Consider the following 8933-nt stretch of genomic DNA (forward strand, 5'->3'; position numbering starts at 1 on the left):
GGTACTCCACCACCTCCTCCTCCTCCATGTCGATGTAGTGCGCGGCTTCCGCGTTCGCCGCCTTGCCGAACGCTACCAGCGCCCGCAGCCGGACCAACTTCTGCACGTTTGTCTCCGGCGGCATCGCCTTGCGCTGCTGCTCTTTTCCGTCACCCGCACAAGCGACGGCGGTCCTTTTAGCTGCGTTCGAGCGGGCTCCTTTCCCCATGATTGCCTCTGAAGGATTTTCTCTACAGGATTTCAGGAAGCGTTCTCTACTCCTCAGGAGAGAGGCCGCGTACGTATATATTGATCGAGGGTGAATAGCTCCCATGCGACGTCGTTGGTGTGAACTGTCTCTCATGCGACGTTGTTGGCTGTAATAGCTTGCATGCGACATCTTCGTTGGAAAAAATAGCTCCCATGCGACACACCATTTACGCGGCTAGTTGGCTATCCGTTAGGCTGAGATTTGGTTAGGACACTGGGGGTTATGTGCTCTGACTGGTGGGGTCCACCTATGGCCACGTAGTCAAGAGTCAACCGTCCACGACTCGACTGGTGACTGTGTGACCATGCTCGACTCGCCCGTGCTGGACTGGGCGAGCGGCGCCGCCGTAAGCATCTTCTCCGGCAGTGGTTTCTTCTCCGCGGTGGTGGAGCACATTTCTCGGCAGCGGTAGAGCTATTGCGAGGTGAGCCCGAAACCCTAGTCCCACTCCCCAGAATTTTGGGGGATCTGTGGCCTCATGCTGCCCTCTGTTTCTTGGCGATTTAGAATCGGGCTCCATTGGATCCGGGGGTTGTTTCTTCTCCGCGGCCCGGTGGTGGAGCGCCTATCCCTGCAGCGGCTATTGCGAGTGAGTATTTTCCAAACACTACTCCCATTCCACTGAATTTTGAATAAATCTGTGGCCTCATGCTGCCCCTGTTGCTTGATTGGATAGGAGATGGAGCGAGGGCTAGATGAGATTGAGCGAGGAGACGGGCTGCCCCGAGGAGACAGTGCTTCAAATCGGTAATGCCACCCTCTTTTCTTGGTGATTTAGAATCGAACTCGATTTGGTAGTGACTGCCGCCGCTGCCTGCCATTGACAAAACAGGGGAGGTTCAGGTTCTGCCACCACATTCGCAATTATAGTGGAATTTTTTCCCTGTAAAGCCAAGCTTAGTGATGGCAGTGTCCAAGACATTGATAGAGATACCACCATGAGGTTGGATGTCGATTTTGCAGATGTTGATCCCCAGGAATTGGAGATCATGAAGGAGAAGGCCGTGGGCAATTTGGTGGAGAGAATTGGGGAGAGTATTGTTTGGGGTCCAGAACAAGAGGTATCTCTGCAACGTTTCGATAACTATAATGGTGAATATGTGAGAATTGAAGATGGAGAATCCATGGTTGCTGAAATTGATCAGCAAGGAGGATGGGCTAGCAAACAAGTAACATTTTATGCAGAGCTAATTGATCTGCAAACTCATTCCAGAGTTGGTTATGTGCCATCAAAGATGGCTGCACAGATGGAAGATGATGAGTGGGTTTCACAAAAGAAGATGTTGGCATTGTTGACTGAACCGACTATAGTAGCTGAAGATACTGAGATTGATGCAGATGGAGAGGAGGGAACCCATGGTGCTAGGAAGATTGTTGTTGACTGGAATGTAGTAGAGTTGAATGAAAAAACAGATTTGGTCATTACACCAATATCTGACATTGATATGGCCGAAATGTTTGGCATTCAAGTTGATGACAAAGATAAGGAGAAGGATGATAGTTCTTTGCCAGCTGAAGGTAACACAGGCCCTAGAAATGCAAATGAGGATGAAGAACACCTGATGAGAGAGGCTGCAGATGATGTGGATGATGCAGATGATAATGAGCTGGTTTGTTTGTATGACAAAGAGAACCCAGTTATTGAGGTGGGAAAGTTGTGGCCAAGCATGAAGGAGTTTAGGATGTCTTTCAGGACCTATGCAGTGAAAAAAGAGTTTGATGCCAAGACTATGTGGACTGATCGAAAGAAATTTTATGCTCGGTGCAAAGGTTATGATGGTGGTGGCAATCCTTGCAAATGGTACTTGTCTGCCAGACTACAACCTGATGGAAGGACAGTAAGGGTAAATCAAATACCACACCAGCATACATGTATGACCACTTCACAGAGAGTTTCAAAGATGACATCACAGCTTTGGGTTACAGAGAAGATTACTCCTATTTTAGCCAAGACTCCAAACACTACTGCAAAGAGGCTTAAAGTTGACTTGGAGAAGTTGTACCCCATCCAGCTGCAATATACCACAGTGTGGAAAGCAAAACAAAGGGCCATGAAATCATTGTATGGTGACTGGGCAAATACATTTAGGATGTTGTATAGTTTTAAAGCAGAGGTGGAGAAGAGGTCACCTGGGAGTGTGGTGGAGATAGATACAGAGGTAACAGAGGATGGCAAGGTTTTATTCAGCAAGTTTTTTATGTGTTTGAAGCCTTGCATAGATGGATTCAAAGCAGGTTGTCGTCCATATTTGAGCATAGACTCATCTTTTTTGACTGGAAAGTGGAATGGTCAGTTGGCTGCATGCAATGCTCTAGATGGACACAACTGGATGTTCCCAATTGCAATAGGAATATTTCAATCAGAGACAGAGGCATCATGGATATGGTTCATGATGCAACTGAAAAGATGCATAGGGCCAGTTTCTCCTTTGGCCATCCACACAGATGCATGTAAAGGGTTGGAAAATGCAGTAAAAAATGTTTTCCCCCATGCTGAGCAGAGGGAGTGCTTTGGACATATGTGGATGAATCTGATAAAAAAAATTTAGAGGAGATGAATTTGGGCGCATGTGGCCAGCAGCAAGATCCTACACCAGACAGACACATTCCTATCACCTTGGTAAGATATTGGCATCATGTAGTGATAATGAATTTGCTTCATGGTTGAACACCCACCATTCTCTGTTGTGGTATAGATCAGGTTTTAATACTGCCATAAAATGTGATCATATCAATAACAACTTGGCAGAAAGTTTTAACAACAAAGTGAAGCATTTGAAAGACTTGCCTGTGCATGACATGGTGGACCAAATAAGGATCATGATCATGCGTTTGTGGGAATTGAGAGGAAAAATCGCTAATATTTTGGAAGGGGACAAGCTTCCAGCAGTGGTACAACAGGTGGTCAACAGGAGTAGAAATCTTTCACATCTATCTGTTGAGAAATCTTCCTTGTGGGGTGCTGAAGTTAGAGATACAAAGAGTGGCAAGAGGCATGTGGTAAATACTGAGTTGCATGAGTGCACTTGCCAAGAGTGGCAACACACTGGAAAACCATGTGAGCATTCCATACTTTTTTTGGCATCTAAACCCAGGTTAAATATGCACCCATATTTGCATGAGTATTATTCAGTACAAAAATTCAAAGCTGCATATGCAAGTCCAATTCCTGCACTGACTGACCAATTCAGTGGCCTGAGGTGGAAATAGAATTTACCTTGTGTCCCCCTGTCACTAGAAGAAAGGCTGGGAGGCCTAAACAGAGCAGATTCAAAGCTTGGTTTGAGAAAGGTGGTTGTAGTAAGAAGGGGAAAAAGGAAAAGGAAAAGAATGATAAGCCCAAAAGGGCTCAAAAAGGTAACAAAAATAGGTGCAAGTTGTGTGAGGTACTTGGGCACAGAATTGGTTCATCCAAGTGCATCTACACTCCTCAGAGGCCAAAGTATGTTTATGTTACTGTTTTTGCAAGTTTTTGATTTTGCTACTTGTTCTAGTATCTAACCAAGTCAAATGCTTTATTTTTTAGGAGGAAGCGTGCAGAAAAAGCCCCACCTCTTGTTGTTGAACAATGCTGGCCAGTGAAAAAAGCAAGACTCAGTGGCTATAGAAGTAAGAGCACTAAGCAGATAATGTTTGGTGACAAAGATATGGAGCTAACTGAAACTGTTACTGCTGAACATGAGCTAAGTGTTTGTGTTTTGGACGATGTGATGCATACTGAATCTGTTTTGCAGACGCTAGGGCAATCTGAAACTGTTGCAGATGAAGCAACTGTTGTGCTGCCATTCGAATCTGCTTTGACAACTGTGTTGCCATGTTTGGAGGTTGTGCTGCCAAGTGTTGAGTTGCAAACTGAAGTAGTTGAACAATGTGTGCCATCTACTCAATCTGCAGAAGTGCAAACTGAAGAAGTGGGACATGGTCAGGTGCAAAAGTTGAGGGGGCCTAGTGGAGTTTGCAAGGGGCCAAAAATCAAGAGCATCAGCATCAACAAACTATGTGCCGTGGAACCAAACGGTGGAAAAAAGCAGAAGAAATCGAGTGGTAGAAAGAAGCAAAAGAAATAGAGTCGAAATCATTCAAATTTGATGTGAAAACTTAAGTTTGTTGTCATTTGATGTGAAAACTTATGTTCTTTCATGTGATAACTTATGTGCTATGATGTTGATTTGACTTGAAATAAAATTCAAATTTGAACCGATATTCAAATTTGAACCTATCTCCAATATTTTTTGAGTTCATTTATTTGTTCTGTGATGTTGCATCGTTTTATGTACTACTATGCACTTTAGTTCATAAATCCAACCCTTTTTATGAATTCCAACTCATAGTCACGGACAATGTTGTCCAAACAGGCTCCAAAGTAAGGGAAAACGGCCCCATTTCTAAGCAAGTTTTTTCGACCTTCTCAAAATCACCCAAAAAAGATTTTCTTAGCTTATATTATACCTATATAGGATCAATACGAAGTCTCACCTTTTTTTGAATAAGTATTCATATTATTTAATTTATTTTTGAAAAAACACCCTTTAATACAAAGTTAGGAATAAAACAAGTTTAAAAATTTTAAATGCAAAAATAACTTCAGATCCTCCTTAGTCACTCTAAAATGAAGCTAAGGTGATGTTTTTGATTTTTTTTTGCATTTTCAAAACCTCAAACCCTCTTCTCACTCCTGTGAACTCCATGCAACCTCAGTCGAGATAGTCCAATTTGTGAAGGTTTTTTCAAGCAAAGATCATTAGATCAAGTTTATCATTTTATATCATAACTATGTAACATAAAAAGGCTATATGCGCAGGTTTTTCATTTTTTAGATTTTTTTTGAATTAGTTATACACATTTGAATGTTCGGTCAAACCTTTCAAAACCCCGTTGACTGCCTCCAAACCCCATGTAACCCTAACGCCAAACGTCCACCGTCGATCTAACCCTAACGCCAAACTGCGGCCGTCGGATAGGCCTTCTAGAAGGATTCCGTGGGGGCGATCTGTGGGCTCCAATCTGATTGGCCACCGTTTTTTCTCTCTGACGAACAGATAACGTTGAGCGGGGGATCATCTAAGTGACCGTTGGACCGAGCGGATCGGGCCCGGCAGAGCCTGGCGTGCGTGCGCACGGCCGTCGAGAGGGGGATGGGCTGCATGCGAGAGGGTCAATGACATGTGGGCCATCCCTGTCCCATGCATGCCATGCAACGTCGCAGCCTAGCTATTCTTTGCTCGTGAACACCTAGCCCGCCATTGCATGCACGCATCGACGCAGTAAAGCACGGCAGGGGCGCAGCGTATAGGTACGTCGCATCTAAGCTATTTTAAAAAATGCATGTTTGAACGAGACGGACGCGTCGGTGGTGCAGATGTGGCGCAGCTCCTTTTTTAGTGTCACGCGCGGATGAACAGGCCTGTCATCGCCGATGCAAGTGCACGAAACGATGCAACTCGCCTGTGCTGCCCGTGCCTCTTTGGATGCTCTGGCCGCCGTTTTTTAATTAATGCCCGCAATTACTTATGCCAGTGCGAACGGAGAAGAGAAAACGATCCAGAAGGCACCGTGTACACATTGACCACAGCTGCAACGCGGCTATAAAAGGGCACCATTTCCTCATCCTCTCACACTCATCTCTCAAGCCTCCTCCCCTTCTTCTTTTCGAGCCAAATCCACCACTCGAGCCACCATGCAGTTCAACGGCCCTACCTACCGTCGCCCTCGCACCGTGCCGGAGAGGCAGTACCCGGCCGGAGTCGTCGTCGAGAATAGCCTGAGGGTGTGGGCCATCTCTAGGTGGAGGGTCCCTAGAGAGTTGGCTCGCTTCTTCCTCCAAGCCGGCTACCGCCACCTCCCTCCGGGCACTCCGCCCATGTTCCACCTCCACGAGCAGTACGATGGCAACGCCAATGGCCTCGTCATCGGCCTCCACGTCACCTTCACCAACCCCTACGACGCTCACCACCTCCTCGGCCAGGTGTTCTGGTGTGGATGCGAGTTTATCGCGTTCACGACCTACAACATCTTCACCAACTTCCACCACATCTTCCCTCACCCCAACGGCATGCACAGCCTCCCCTACCAGATGCCGGAGAACGACGAGTGAGGGGCCCAAGGAGGAGGGGCCAAGGAGTGGCAAGGAGGAGGGGCCAAGGAGTGGCAAGGAGGAGGGGCCAAGGAGTTGTTCAAGTGCGAGTCTTCTATCTATCTAGTTTGTGTTTGTGTTGGTTCGGGTGTGTGTGCCCGTGTCTTCTATATATCTAGTTTTAATTATTTTACTTTCATGTTTTATGAACTATATGTAGTGGGGGGATGCCCCTCTATATGTTCTATCTATCTATGCTACTAGGGTACCCGATGCCCCTCTATCTATCTATATGTTTTTTCGGTCCTAAAGTTTCTCCATTGCATTTTATTTATGTGGCCATGTGTACTAAAAAATGCACTAAAACATGATCCAATCATAGAAGTTGTTGTTAGCAAGTGTCTAGTTAATTATCTTCCTTTTATGTTTTATGCACTATATGCAATAAAAATGGCGCTTCGTTGAAATAAACTAGAACCAAACAAATGCAACTTTTTTGGTTCACAAAGACTACAAGTTAGACTGCTAACTAGAACCAACCTTTTGTTTTAGCCGAAACAACACGGGACCCTACAATCGGACTCGATAGCTTATGCATAAAAATAGCTCAAATAATTATCAGATGAGTTATCTAAAAAAAGGTGAAGGCAGGAAACTTAAAATTTGTAAAATAACCTAAAGCCGAAAAGATATATTGATGTCAATGACCGTGTGCACTTTTTTTTGCACTAGCTACACTTCTTTTATCAACGGGCCTGGGTATGTTCTATTCGGCCCGGGCCCTGCGTAACTTCTATATGGGCCTGGCCTTTTCGGGCAACTGTGGGACGATTTTTTTTTCTTTTTCTCCCTCTACCACTGAAACTGAAACTGATGACTAACTGAAGAACTGAAAAAACAAAACAGAGTGAAGAAGATATGCCGAATTCATACAGTGCAACACTTTTATTCAAATGTACATATCATTATGATTACAAATGATGCCCAATCTATTCACTTACGACTAATTATCATCACATAAACAAATGCGAGACCAATTACACAAACATAAAAAAGTGCGGCCATCAGCCCCATCAAATTGCCCTGCTTCTGCAATTCGATGAGTTTCTTCATCTGCTTGTTCAGCTTCTTCAGCTCTGCCGTCACTCCTGCATCCCCCACAGTAGCACCAATGGAAGGGCGGGCGCCCCCGATGGAATTGCCAGATCCAGGGGCCCCGGATCCAGATGCGCCCGATCCAAACTTGCCCAACTTCTCCGCCTCCAACAGTAAATCGAGCTCCCCTGATGCAGCCTCCAGTTGAATCCGCTCTATGTACTCATCTAGCCACTCAAAATGGGTGCATTGCTTCAATTTCTGAAATCGGAAAGATGAACCCTAAATCCCAAATCCGATGGGGAAAAATGGGCAAATATGAAATTGGGAGACAAAAACCAAAATTGGCATATTGAGAAGTAAAATCTCACCTTTCCCTGCTCTGGTTTGCTCTCGCATTTCACGAATTCCCGCCCAAGGTTGCCATTCTTGTCGGTCGTTGTGACTAGCCGCTTCAGGGGTGCGATACGTGGGCATGCAGGGCATCTTGTCATGGGCACTGCGCCATAGCGCGGCCATGAGCGGCGGGAGGCTGAAGCGGAGCTCGACATTGCTAGGTCGCGGCCCGGAACGGCGTTGCTGCGCGTCGTCGCCGGAGAAAAAGAACAACAACGGTCGGGGAGGGGGAGGGGGGAGGATGGGCTCGGGTGCTGCACGGCTCGGGGCACGGCTCGGTGTCCTCTTGTACCAATGCTGACCTGGATAAGTTAGTGGGTCCCACGCTGTGGGTCCCGCTCACCTGACCAATGCTGAGTTGGATAAGTTAGTGGTCCCATGCTGTGGGTCCCGCTCACCTGATTCGAGTTTTAAACATGTGTCTTTGGATTATGCAGCAGTGTCGCATGGGAGCTATTTTTTTCAACGAAGATGTCGCATGAGAGCGATTACAACCAACTACGTCGAATGAGAGACAATTCACACCAACAACGTCGCATGGGAGCTATTCACCCATTGATCGAGGCCAAAGCCTGGCCGTGGCGTATACGGATTACATCAGCTTGAGAATCACGGAAAGATCAGAGATAAGGCAGGAAACGAATCGGTTTAGAACTTAGCAAACCGTGTACAATTCAGGAAGACTCGTTGGTACGCAGTGGCGAGCTGCAGCGAGCTTTATTAAGCCCTTTTTGCTTCTTTTTTTCATATATATAGTAGTAGTATATTTTTTGGGAATAAAATGTTTATGTCTTATATTCAGTTTAGAAACTAAAGCGGAAATAGTCGCATGTTGAAAAACTGTTTGCGTACATATAGAGCTATTTATATGTAAATTTTAGAAATTGCTCATTTTTAAATAATATTTAGAAAGAAAACGTTTGGAGATGGCGCGCCGGCCGAAGCTTCGCCTGGTCGCGCCGCGCCGCGTAGCTCGCTTTAGTTTTTCTCTCCATGTGATTATGTGAACATCTGGGACCACCCACCGCCTACCTCTTCATCTTATCTCTTGAAAACACACTACAGCCATTGGTTCCCCTCAAGTCTCTCTCCTCGCAATCCCAATCTCGTCAGCCATGG

The sequence above is a fragment of the Triticum dicoccoides genome, chromosome 3A (genome assembly GCF_002162155.2).
Source record: "Triticum dicoccoides isolate Atlit2015 ecotype Zavitan chromosome 3A, WEW_v2.0, whole genome shotgun sequence".
NCBI classification, from domain to species: domain Eukaryota; kingdom Viridiplantae; phylum Streptophyta; class Magnoliopsida; order Poales; family Poaceae; genus Triticum; species Triticum dicoccoides.